Genomic DNA, 14,420 nt, shown 5'->3' on the forward strand with positions numbered 1-14,420 from the left:
TGTGGGGCTGGTGCATGATGCCGTGTTCCTTGTACCTGAACTAGTTAACTGGTTATGTAAGGGTTCTGGGGCTGTCACCCACAGGCCCAGTGGATCCTACACCTAGCCTGGGGGCTGGGGAAGTGCCTGCTTTTCTATCAATTGGTTTAATCATTGTCCACTCTGCACTAGTCTCACTGGAAAAACAGTCTCCCCTCCCATGTGGTGGGATCCTTTTCTAAGAGCCAGGCAGTCCTGGAATAAGTTCTTTTGGTGTAAAAATCCTTTCTAGCATGCTATTCTCTTCACCTAGTTTATTCAGGGCTTTTTTTTTTTTTTTTTTTTTTTTTGACTGGCTACAACAGATGGTTTGGCATAGCTGCCCTTAGTATTCATTATAACCAGTACCAATTTTGTAGTTGAAAATATTTGACTTGCTTCATCATTGCTCTTCATTTTGTTATCAGTAGATTGGGTTTATTTTGTGCAGGAATACTTAGGTCATTGCATCTCCAAGAGGGAATAATTTATCTTTATATCCATTGTAATCTGATGTATGTTGTGTTGTTTTGTTACTTGGACTTTTAAAGCATTTCTCTCTCAAAAATTCCATGAACTCTGTTCCTGGATTTTTTCCATTTTCCATTCTATGTGAAGCTTGCAGAGGAGAAGAGTTCTTGCATCTGTCCATTTCTATCTTGGGAGAATTCCCTGAGATAAATCACTGTTGTTGTAACTGAAGTTTGTGGTTGAGCAAACATGTTCTCGCACAGTCTGTCTATCCATGGTGTGGGCCTTGCAACTTTCTCAGAACAGTGGAACAGATTCATGTTAAACTAAGTGTCTAGCTTTCTGTTTGATTTTTAGTTCTACAGAAGTCATTCTAGTGTAATGTTGGAATGACTAACTTGTATTTGATCTTCTGTTCCAGCTTTCCTGTTTTATCCACAGTACAGTGCTCCCACTCCAAAGCACACTTTGGGAACCAAATTGTTTGTGAGTGGAGTTTATAGGAAACTTGTGTTTTGAGAGCTAATGATACTCTGAGGCCTTGGCTACACTTACCAGCTAGTTCGACGGCTGGAAATCGAAGTTCTGGGTTTGACTTATCGCGTCTAGTCTGGACGCGATAAGTCGAACCCGGAAGTGCTTGCCGTCGACTGCGGTACTCCAGCTCGGCGAGAGGAGTACCGCGGAGTCGACGGGGGAGCCTGCCTGCCGCGTGTGGACCAAGGTAAGTTCGAACTAAGGTACTTCGACTTCAGCTACGTTATTCACGTAGCTGAAGTTGCGTACCTTAGTTCGAATTGGGGCGGGTAGTGTAGACCAAGCCTTAGAGAGAGGGTGCGGGAGATGGTGTCAGTAAAGGCTATCACTCAGACCAGTTTCTATGCTCAAACTCTGTTTGCAATTTTTTTTTAACATCATCTCAATAAAATTTTAAAGTCTATTGGTTTGCTAGGCCTTTATAGAGAATCGGCACTTGTATGTGCAAGAGTCAGGTGGGTTTATGATAGTAGGGGTAGAATAGAGTTAGAGATGTTTGTTACAAAGGATTCTTCCTTTTAAAATGGAGGGAGAAAGGATGGACAGGATGAAGTTACACATGGAATTGCAACACTTATTGTAGTCTTCCCCTCATCTGAAACAAAGTGAGACTTATCCTTCACAAACTAGTCCTGCCATACCTGCTTAAAAACTGCCCTGTGGTCACCTACCAATGAAACTCAATCCTCATGCAAGACTTCAGCCTTGTAGTAAAAAGTGGCCTTCCAACAGGGATCTTTTATCGTTTCAGCATTGTCATTTCGTTCTTTTATTCTGGGTAAGTTATTTCCACTTCTGTCTGTCCATAGATCATTCAGTATTTTGCTGTGTTTTGAATAAAGCCAGGTCAACTATTGTAGTTCATTTGAAAGTTTGTATGACACACTGAATACTTTTCACCCCCAAAGTGTGAAGTTTGTGTGTGTATTTTATGTAACATTACCTCTCAATTTCAAAAACTGTTTGCTGCAGCTATGAGGGGCCTCTGACAAGAATGCCCTTCCTTTCCAAATGAGTAAGTGGGTATTTTTAAATACGTTGATGTTCTGTGTTTGGCCCTGGTCACATTTCTTAGTGGATTAACATCTGTATAAGAGTAAAATGCAATAATGGAAAAAAAAAAAAAACCTTAATCTCTCCATCTCACTTTTGAAAAGCTAAACAGAATCTCAAAAAGATCTGAAATTAAGAACATGTATTGGCTATTTGTAAAATATTGAAACTGGCTAGGAGTATAATAGCAAATGTCCTTAGGGAAAGTAGGAGATTCTGATTAATTTTGAACCTCTTAGATAAATATGAATGCAGAATTTAAGAAGGGATGTGCCACTTGTATTTTAGTTTTCCTTTTATTTGAGATTTACATGAGAAATGAGATTTTGGGTTGTTTTTTTTTTTTTTTGGCAGTTTTTCATTAAACTACAGTCAGGTGTACTAAGCACTCTGCCTTTTGTCTGTACTGAACAGCAGCTCTAAAGCACTACACAGCAAATTATAATAGCAGAGCTTAACCTTGGGATAAGATTTTGAGGTAGTGATTGTTCTCCTGGCTATAATTATATATGAATATATAGGTACATAGTGTATGTCTGTACCAATCTGGGTGAAATTGACAGAATTACTTGCAGTGAAGCAGAATTTAAAGAGACACTTGGATAAGTGATTGGATTATTTTCTGACACCTTTTAGTGTCCCTTACCCTACCAAACCTTTCTGTTTCGGGTATAGTATGACATCCGAAGATGGGGACTGTGACTTCAGTTTGTTACTCTCATACTCTATTTAAGTCCCAGTGTGTCAAAGCCAGGAAATTGAATCTCTGCAAGCTATCTCCATAGTAATGTGTACTGCTTATTTAGAAAAGGGTTAAATCTCAGTTGTTGAATGGTGTCTTAGCTTTGTCTATGGTCAGAACCAGTGCAAATGACATTATTTATCCTGAGAACATTCTTGAAATTCCCCATTCCTATTTCATGGTAATGTTTTCACTTTCCAAAGAGAATGCAGCTTCCAATCATAGAATAGCTTTAATTTGAATATATTGTAATTAACCAGGAATATCAGATTATTGCAATAAAATCCTCTTTACCAGCATGGATCTCAAATGTCAAGTAAATGTTAAATAGTATTACCTGCAATCACAGACTAATGATTTACAATTGTAAATCTGAAACTAATTATAGCTTCTCAAGTTCTGCACAGCACAAGTATGAACTTTACAAAGTTTAAACAAATTTTAATTATGAATGTTTTCTTAAAACTTCTTATTTTGTGATTCCTACAGTGTGTGACATGTCAATATTGTCATGATTGACTTACACAATATCTCATCTGTGTCTTAATTACATTTAGGACACACTTCTATTGTTTTGTCTATTACCCAGACTCCTGGTGTAAAAGTTGACCTTGAGCAAAGCATGCTTTCATGATTTCAGTTTCTTCTATTTCCACTTCACAGAGGAGGAGATCATTAGAATCTCAGCACTCAGGGTCCAAATATGCTCCCAGAACTTCCACAACTTCCACTTACTTGAATTTCTTGAGTAAATTTGGGAGCAGAATTGGACTTCTGCATGTTTTTTTTTTTTTTATTATTTTATTATTTGGTCAATTGCTTACAGTGAAGTTGAATAGTTAATTTCAAAAGAAAGGCGAAGTCTGTTGGCCATGACAGTGATCTTTCTAAATGTTTATTTATTTAATTCCAATATTTACTCAGTTTGACAGTTTCTCTCTTACCACCAGCATGAGAAGCGTCGTCCTAGTTGTAAAACAGCACACCCCATAAAATCATATGTGCAGTGCTTTATAATTTGTATTGTATTAGGGCTGTGACTTGACAGTGGCAAACACTTCTAGCAAGGAAAGGTAACCACTACAGTACAAATTGCTAGAGCACTAAAAGAAGAACTAGGTGTTCTAATTAATACTATTGTTTTTACAATTCACTTTTGGAGCCTATTGAGCTAGGTCTTTAGCTTTTATTTTTTTTCATACTAAGACAAATTGTAAAGTTAAGCTAAGTAGGGTATTAGAGAGACATTTTTTTTTTGGCAACTCAGTGTTTATTAGATTTAATAATACATTTAAACACAACATTTTAAAACATCCCTCTCCCCCTGTAATACTGGCACAGTTCCAGTCAGTGTAACCATTTCAGCTAGTGTTTCCCATGACAAAATTTGCTTCCTTTCCACTCCCTGGTCCAAAATAGTCCAAATTTGCTGACCCTCAGAATACTTCAAATTGCATTTATTTGTGTAGGCATTTGGAGATACCCGAGTAATGTGGGGGGTTTGGTGATCTGTTGCATTCTTGGAGTGTCATCGGTCTTGAATGCATTAGAGGTTTTGAGTTGGGGATCGGTGGGGTTTTTTTGGGTAGTGGCGGGGTTGGCCTCTGATCTGCTGTTGCTGTTTGTTTTTTTACATGGATTGTGATTTTGATTATGTATGGGTGCCTAGTCCTTTGGATATGTATTTTGTTTGTATTCAAATCAAGTGAACATACAGACACAGATCAATTTAAATTGATACAGCACAGCAAAATGACGGGATTATTTCCTTCTCTTCCAGTCATATCCAGGTAAAAATAAAAACTGGACCCTCACAATTCAACCTACACATCTTTAGTGAGAATTTCTAAGTAGGCCTTAGTGTGCCTGGAAGCTCACCAAACTGAGGCATTGGCACGAGTGCAGGGGAATTCCAAAATTGAGGGCCCTGTACTAAGTATGTCCTGCCTTCATCCTCTTGACACTGAGGTATTTGTTAGTATTTCTGAATCTTTTTATGTCTGCACAACCTCAATTGAGACTAGCTACCTCCATCTTTTAAGCAATTTGGCATTTCATTAAAGTCTGATGCTGGTGTTTCAGTAGCTTTCAGCAGTGGATCAACAGGCTAGACTTGCTTTGTACCACGTGGTGACACACAGCTCTTCATTAAGGAAAGCAATATCTTTATTTGACAGCAATGAAATCTGCATTGGATGTTTCTAGCAGGCTTGGTAATGAATCTAAAATGAAAATTTCAGGATCTAGTTTAGCTTTCTTGAAAGATATGAATGTTAATCAGACTGCACTTGTTAATTGCACATTGCAAGGCATGGACTTTTTCACTGGTGGAGAAATTTGTGTCCTCCACTCTCTGCCCTCTTTTAGTTACTAACATGAGCACATGTAGGGTGACCAGACAGTAAGTGTGAAAAATCGGGACAGGGAGTGGGGGGGGGGTAATAGGCACCTATATAAGACAAAGCCCCAAATATCAAGACTGTCCCTATAAAACCGGGACAGCTGGTCACCCTAAGAACATGCCTAGTTTTATTTGCTATGGGTTCAAGTTTAGGGCCTGCTACTTAGTTGTATAACACCTGTCCTTGGTAAGGTGGGAACAATAGTGGCACAGAGAAATGTGTAAGGCTTCCTCTTGCCACACAGTATAAATACTAAAACAGTCCTTGTCAAACATAGCGGACTTGAGGTGAACGCTATATTTAAAATACATTGTTATTAAAATGGTGGCTTCCGGCTAGTCCCCAGCATACAAGTGTCCACGTTGTAACTGACAATGAGGCTAAGGACCAGTATGGGCCATGGAGACCAAACTATTCCATCATCAACTAAAAATGCATCCACACTTCCACATTAGATATGAGGCACATTGGTAAGAGAGCATATGGCTCAAGCTTGCACTGCTTCTGACTGTACTGTTGCTATTAAGGGAATAAATGAAAAGTTTCAGCCTCCACTGCAGTAAAGTCAACATCTCTTAGCGCTGAGTTGACTTAAAAATGAGCCTTCTGGACACAGTAAGTCTCCATTTTTAGTTTCCAAAATATTCAGGCAGGTTATGAAGCCCTGCTGCCAAAGCACTGCCCAGATATTGTAAATGCCTATATTGGCTAAGTGAAGCATAGGTTAATTAGTTTAGTAGCCAATAGTGTATCAAGAGTGGGTTGAGACTACCATATAAAGTTCTAAAGTAAGACAAATTGCTGATTATATGCAAAATCTTCAACTCGGAGTCTGAATAGCAGGATTATCTTTCTTCGGTCCCTTCGAGATGACCGAGCATCAATGAAGCTACTCTATGGCCGCTATTGCAATTTCAGGACCATAATATGCCCATTTGGGAAGAAATTAGTGATGTATACAATTGCTATTCTTTTCAGTCTCCCTCACTCCCTGGGGCACAGTAAGCACTCCCATAGAGTACAGTTCTGCAGTGTAGAGGGAGTGTGACTTGATCTGTACTCCTTTTGCAGTGAATTTACATTTGTTCTGCTGCATTGGAAGCCAGGGCAGGGCAGTATTTGCCCCTTTTGAAATGAGCCAGGTAGAGAAATGTGTTTTTTCTAGTAAATAAGTGGGGTACTAAAAGGTACCTGTAGCTCTCTGAAGTGAGTTATTTGATGAATGGTATTCACCATGCACTTCTGAACTCAAAAATTCTGTGAAATATTTGATATATACAATAGTAAATATGCAGCAGACTACACCAATAATTTGAGGACACAAGTCCATTTATCTTAGAAGTATGTGTACTCATACTAGATTTACTTTGTCTTCCAATTTCATCAAAGATTTCTTAATAGGATATGGTATAAGCATCATGACATGCTCCTCTCCTTAGTTAAACATTTTTTTTTTTAAATTAGCCATTAGTAGATTGTTTAAATGCTTTGGATATGTGTGAGTGGAGGTTGTGGTCATCTTAATTGTTCTAGTTCTGTTGGTGATATTTTTCTGTTTAAGTAAATCAGACAGTACTGTATTTTGATTTACAGACAGTTTTTTTTCTACACGAGATCTCCAAATAGTTTCCCTGATAAATCTCTTTTGGTGGGATGGTGTAAATTATTTTTGCAAACAATTGCCCTGTTTTATCTAAAACTCTCAAATTTGTCATTGTATTCATCACCTGATATGCAGATAAAGTGTAAAACTTGCAGAATCCACGCCTTCAGTCTAATGACCTTAGTTCAAACCCTAACAAAAGATGATCCATAAATAAGAGGAAGACTGATTCACTTGTTTAGCTTTAGGAGATTTCAGTGTCTGGACTTTGGTCCAATAGTTGCCCATTATCTGGTTCCTGACATGGGTTAGGTCCCAGTCCTGCAAATGTGCTTAACTTCACTACCATGAGTAGTTCCATCAAAGTCAAGGGACTGTTCTCATATGCAAACTTTATTACTGCAGATACATGCAGTACTGGGGCTTTAGTTTTTAACAGTTAGTTTTGGAGACCATAAGTCTTTTTTTACACTTTCAATCCCAGTTAAAATTCAATGCTAGTGAGAAATTGTTGAAAGATTTTGCAGCATCCTTCATTTAGTACAGATGGAAGAAAAGGGGCCGTCCTTGACCAGATTTGAGCCCAGTCTTTTTTGCTGCCAGTTCTGCAGTTTCATCTTGTCCATTTATTTCACAGCTACAACTATGATGCCAATGAAGTTAATTGCAATCCAGTACTACTTTGATATGTATTGTTGAAAGTGCCTGACTGACAGTCAGAGCCTCTAGTTGTTACTTAGTAGTCCAAATGTTAATACCGATACAGGGTACCAGAACTGTGTCTTGAAGCTGCCTTTTTCCTGTAATTGCAGGGTGATGACAAAGCTAATAAACTGTACAAGGATGTCCTATCAGGAATTAGAAGGTGATGATCATGAGTCTATCTGAAGCCTTTTTTCTCTCCAGTTGCTTGGTTGAGGATCAATTGGTCAGACCTTTTGTGATAGTGGCTGACTTTCAGATATCTAAACTTTAAAATGTCGAATTTATAACTAAACGGCTTACAAATAGCAGCTCCCAAAATAAATTTGTCCAATAGTGTTACAACAATTGGGACAATGCTAATCTGCACTTCTGCAGTGTTTATTTTCAGTTAGTACTACTTAAAGAAAAAGTGTGAAGAGTGCTATTAAGGATTAAAGATTACTGATCCTGTTGTTTAAAACACCTTCCTGCATATTTTTTAAAATGACGAGCTAGCACTCTATTTAGTGAGGATTGAGGAAACCCTCTGCAATCTTTGTCTCCAATGGAAATAAGGAATTCTATTCTTAATGTTGCCCTTGTTACAGATAAGTTAGTTCTAAAAATTTTACAGTCAGCTTATTCTTCAGTACAAGTAATTATCTGCTTCTCTGGCTCATTTCTACTGCTTTGACATACTTAGCACCCCACTTAAATTTTGTGTGTGTGTGTGTGTGTGTTTGGTTTTTTTTAATCTTATGCAATTACTTTTTCTTTCAGCAGCTTACCTAAAAAACAACTTCAGAAATGCCTTTCTCTCTGTAGAAATCTCTGTCCACTTACCAGGGTTCAGACATACTGAAGTAACACGGATGGACCTGTTAGAATGGTACATTAGATTTACTTTACAACCTCTTGTGTGGTTGGTTGGAGGGCTACTTTTGTTATGCTATTTAATTGGCTCAAAAAGAAAGAAATAGTGAACTAATCTGTTTTTGTGTGAGTGAGGTCTGTTGGCTAGGGCTGGGCTACAAGGCGTTGAAACTCTTAGCTTCTATTTGTGTTTCTGCCACTCCTTTCTTGTTTGAATTCTTGTTTGAACTTTGACAACACTTAACCCCTATCTAACCATTACTGCTCTCATATAGTAATCTTTACTTCATGTGGCCATCTTTTTATTTGTTAAAAGTACTTTGAATTCTCTGGTAGTGTAAAAACAATCATTACTGTTACAGTACAATGCATTATTATACAGACTGCATTGTGTCTACTTTTAAGATCTCCATTGCACGCAGCATCACACTTGTTTTTGAATGTGCATTTATCAAATCTGCGGTTGGTATCAGGAGAAGACTTTCAAAGTCAAAAATAAGAATGAGGAACCTGATTCTGATTGATTTTCAAAGGGAGTTAGAGTTACTGCCCTTTATGCCTTTGAAAATCTCATCTGGGACTCTTCAATTGAAGTCTGGGATTATCATCTAGGGAAAATTTGCATACCCTATTTAGATTGGAGTAACCTGATGTTAAAATGTGTCCAATGCTAAGCAAATTTAAGTTCTTCTGCTTGTGTAGAAGTGGCTGATTTTCAGGTTTATGCTTGGGGGTTAGTTATATTCAACATTTTAGTATTTGTACTTCATGATTTTTAACTCCGCTTTTGAGTACTCTGCTCATTAAAATGGTGCAATACCATTAATAATATTAATACACAGACCACCAAACTCAGTGTTTTTTATTTTTAAACATAAATGGATCTCTTCATTATTACTGTCATCTCCCATTTATGATGATATTTGTTGCTGTAGAAAGCCATGTGATACACAAACTGGTTTAATATGAATAAGATGGAAGGAGAAACAAATCTCTCTAAAAATAACTAACATTCTTAAAATAAGGATTATGAGACAAACACCTGAGAGTGATAACAGATCTCTCTCAATCTTTTTCATCATATTTTTATGACTGATTGTGAAGGGCCCTCTTCTAAAGAGTATGATTGGCATTGGTAAAGGTTAGCAAGTTTACTATCCCATCTCTATAGCATATCTTTAATTGAGTGTCAGTTGTGTTTCCAATTAACAAGTGCAGTCTCTAAAACTACTATAGGAGGAATTGTTTTACATAAAGGTTCCCACTTTTTGGAACGCTTAGTAACTTCTCCTTTTCCCCCATTAAGAACATAAGAATGGCTGTACTGGGTCAGACCAAAGGTCCATCTAGCCCAGTATCCTGTCTACTGACAGTGGCCAAAGCCAGGTGCCCCAGAGGGAGTGAACCTAATAGGTAATGATCAAATGATCTCTCCTCTGTCATCCATCTCCACCCTCTGACAGCCAGAGGCTAGGGACAACATTCCTTATCCATCCTGGCTAATAGCCATTAATGGACTTAACCTCCATGAATTTATCCAGTTCTCTTTTAAACGCTGTTATCGTCCTAGCCTTCACAAACTCCTCAGGTAAGGAGTTCCACAAGCTGACTGGGCGCTGGGTGAAGAAGAACTTCCCTTTATTTGTTTTAACCCTGTCCATTAATTTCATGTGGTGGCCCCTAGTTCTTGGATTATGGGAATAAGTAAATAACTTTTCCTTATCTACTTTCTCCACATCACTCATGATTTTATATCTCTATCATATCCCCCCATAGTCTCCTCTTTTCCAAGCTGAAAAGTCCTAGCCTCTTTAATCTCTCCTCATATGGGACCCGTTCCAAACCCCTAATCATTTTAGTTGCCCTTCTCTGAACCTTTTCTCGTGCCAGTATATCTTTTTTGAGATGAGGAGACCACATCTGTACACAGTATTCAAGATGTGGGCGTACCATCAATTTATATAAGGGCAATAATATATTCTCCGTCTTATTCTCTATCCCCTTTTTAATGATTCCTAACATCCTGTTTGCTTTTTTGACCGCCTCTGCACACTGCGTGGATGTCCTCAGAGAACTATCTACGATGACTCCAAGATCTTTTCCTGATTTGTTGTAGCTAAATTAGCCCCCATCATATTGTATGTATAGTTGGGGTTATTTTTTCCAATGTGCATTACTTTATATTTATCCACATTAAATTTAATTTGCCATTTTGTTGCCCAATCACTAAGTTTTGTGAGATCTTTTTGAAGTTCATCACAGTCTGCTTTGGTCTTAACAATCTTGAGCAGTTTAGTATCATCTGTAAACTTTGCCACCTCATTGTTTACTCTTTTCTCCAGATTTATGAATAAGTTGAATAGGATTGGTCCTAGGACAGACCCTTGGGGAACACCACTAGTTACACCTCTCCATTCTGAGAATTTACCATTTATTCCTACCCTTTGTTCCCTGTCTTTTAACCAGTTCTCAATCCATGAAAGGACCTTCCCTTTTATCCTATGACAACCTTTTTAGCATCAGGTTTATAAACTCAGGAATATTTCTTTGTTGAAGATGCATTTATGTGATTTAATTCTATCTACAGTACTTACCAAAAATGAGGAATGTAAGTCTACGAGCTTGAATATTTTTAATTCCATATGCTTGATGAGCTGAGCCTAAGCACTGGAATATTAATAATTTAGTAATAGCCGTGCTGTTCAATTGCTATTTTAATTTTGTTTTATTCATACTTATCCATCTTCTGAATAGGCATTTTAGTTAGTGTGAGATCAATTTAAAAATAACCTTCAATAGTCCATTTTAAGAGTTTGTAATGTTCTTTCACACTTTCTACTTGAGGTATGTCTTGTTATTGTCACCTTACTGTCTATAAGGGAAATCATAACTCTTCTGAACAATGCACTACCATGTTATTTGTTCTTTCTGCTTTGTTCAGTATTGTGTTATTTATTACCCCTATTCTGGAGTGCTTTATTGTGGGGCCGTTGTTGTCCTCTAAACGTTCCATGCTTTTTGCTTCTCCCGACCATGTCAGTCAATTTTATATCAGTTTTTCCGCTAGAGGAGAAGCAGGTCCATCATCCATCTAAGAATAATTGTAATATTGCACTGTGACTTGGCCAGCAGAGAAGTTTAAACTAATAATGGCTGTGCTCTCCATGTAGCCGGGCTGTAGGACCAAAACTCTGTGCGGTGTACCCCATCATGCCCAGCCTTCTGCAGCCTTGATAGGTATCTTGACGTTTACCAGCTGAAGAATAGACCATTTACAGTGCATAGAAAAAATGGTTCTATTTTAATAATTTTATTAGTCAGAAAGGATGGTGTTCTAGAATGCAGTTTTTAAAGCCAGTTGTTTGAAATCTGGTAAATATCTTAACCATGTAACTGAAGAGTTATTAACTCTTGGATAATTAATTGATAAAACTAGTAGAATACAGAATTCAGTGCATTGTAAAGCCATGTTGTGACGGAGCTGGGAGCAGGGCAGATTTGACCTGGGAATGTTGCAGGGGGATTGCAGTGGGGATGTGGGACTTCCCTTGAAGGAAGCTACCTGAGCTGTAACCTGAGCCAGGAACGGGGGTGGGGAGAATTAACACCTTCTGCCCGGGAGACTGAACAAAGGAGAGGAGCAGCGGGAGGGGCTGGGAGTTTAGTTTCGGTTTGGGCTGGGTGGTGCAACGCAGGGAACCCCAAGCTGGGGTCTAAGCTCCCTGAACCTCCCAGAGGGACCTAATTGAGGGGGTCTGGTCGTACCTACACGCTCTGCTTGAGACTGTGTTCCTGTCCTTAAATAAACCTTCTGCTTTACTGGCTGGTTGAGAGTCGCAGTGAATCTCGGGAAGAGGGGTGCAGGGCCCTAACTCCCCCACAATCCGCAACACATGTCTTCTATTCATATAAATAATTCAGGATTTTAAAACTTTTATTATGACAGTTGTCTTACCAACTCAAAGGTTAGTTTCCTTCTCTGACACAGAAATAATCATAAAATGGGGGAGTAATGCACATGACATGACACTTGCTAATTTTTTTGAATCCTCCTTTAATGATTGATCTAATCTCTTCGCTAATTGTTCATAATGTTCTTCACCCTGAAATACCCTGATACACTTTTAAAAGAATAATATTACCCCAAAATGTAGGCACTACATAGGAGCTTTGTAGAGGTCTTACTTCAGTGGGAATTAAGGGTATGTAGCAGGTTCATGTCCTAACAGTACACAGCACTTTCATACGCATATGGAACAAAAATGCTTCATCACTTGGAATTGCAGAGTTTTCCAGGGCCAAGCCTACTCTTGTCTCACAAATTTTAAGATCCCATTTTGTCTTTATTTTGTGCTAATTACCTCTAAGTTTTGTTTGTATAAAAATAAAATGACACTTAAATCATGGGGGCACTGATATGCTCTCTTGAGAGTGGGGTGTTCGGGTTGGTGTTTTTGTAACTAAAATGTAACATTGTGGTAGTGCATAAGAAATAAAAAATGCAAAAGCTAGAAACTGTCTACCAACAAAAATGAAAATGACCTGTCTATTTTAATTGTCCAGGTTGAAAAGTGTGTGTGTGTGTTGGGAGGAGGATGACAGCGTAAGTGGTGAAAAATAAATGAGATTTTTTTTCTGTTATGCCTCTGAATGGCTATTTGTCATATCGGCTATTCTACTATTATTTGTTCTGAAACATATGGCCTGCAACCTTTGCCACTTGGAGTTAAGTCCATTCAGTTTTATTTAGTGTGATATCTCGTTGCTATAGAGCAGAGGTTCTCAAACTGTGGTCCGCGAGCTCCATTCAGGTGGTCTGCGGAGGGTTCCTTCTAAGGTGCACACCTGGGTGGCCGCACACAAGAGCATGAAGGGCCACCCACCTAATTAATGGAGCCGTGCAGGCGTGGCTTCACTAATTAGGTGCCTGGACCCTGGAGAAGACACACATGTAAGGTGAGATGGTGGCCTTGGGGGAAATTTCACACCAGGCTATATTTTAACATACTAACTCACCTGTTGGTTCATTTTACACCAGCAACTAGGCTATGTGAAAATATGCATTCCATACAGATCCATAGTCTCATTTTTATTCTAGTATATCATAGAATATCAGGGTTGGAAGAGACCTCAGGAGGTCATCTAGCCCAACCCCCTGCTCAAAGCAGGACCATCCCCAACTATATATGCTGATTTAGCTATGTTCTGTTAAAAATTATACACACGTGGGGGGATTGTGGTTTGAAGATGGCTGGCACAATTTACAATATTATCTTCAGATTTTTAATTTACAGGAAACTCGCAGCCTACATGTGAAAAGTTTGTGTCTGGTGAGTGTGTGAAGGGTTGGCAAGTTGTGAGTATTGCGCCATTTGGTCAGCCATTATACCACACTATTATTTTGACTAAGAAACCTGGACTTTTTTTTTTTAAATAATTCCCGTCATGCAGCTTGAATTTTTATATTAAATTTAACATTTTGTTGTAATGTGACATGGGTGAACGTTCTGTTAGAAAAGAAGATTTGATGATATCAGAGGGCAGTAGTAAATGTGATAACAGTTAAGTGTTGGGAAATATGCCATTCAATATGACTGCCATCATGTACATCTCTATAAACTGACTTGATTGAAACAAAGATAAAAAGTAACTTTTTTTGCATAACATTGGGATTAAATGCTGGTTTCTGATGTTGCTGTAGTTGAAAGTTGGTGAACACTTCTGTTAAATCCTGATAAGTGGTTTAATATCTCTGCTACTTCAAAATGCAGAATTTAAATACTGAAATTGTAATCTGAAATGCATATTTTATTTGGAGTGGGAGAGGGTTTGGGAGTCTTGTAGTGTTTCATAGTTAGTTGGCTTTATTGCTACTTGAAAAAACTAGATCAAATGGGTTTTTGCCAAATTTTTGCTAAAAGATATTGTAGAAGAAAAGATACATTTACAGTTAGTTCATTCTTAAAATAGGTTTCCCGGACAGCAGATTCTTTCCTCCTGGTATATTTTAAATAACAAAATAGTTCTACAAAAACAA

At 38.2% G+C, this 14,420-nt stretch overlaps 1 protein-coding gene across 4 annotated transcripts in view; it reads left to right on the plus strand.

The window, feature by feature from the left end:
• The window catches only part of MAGI3 (membrane associated guanylate kinase, WW and PDZ domain containing 3), a 233,974-nt gene that overhangs the window by 921 nt on the left and 218,633 nt on the right, over window positions 1–14,420 (plus strand). The window lies entirely within an intron of this gene.

Source organism: Trachemys scripta, chromosome 4, assembly GCF_013100865.1.
Source record: "Trachemys scripta elegans isolate TJP31775 chromosome 4, CAS_Tse_1.0, whole genome shotgun sequence".
Taxonomy (NCBI): Eukaryota; Metazoa; Chordata; order Testudines; family Emydidae; genus Trachemys; species Trachemys scripta.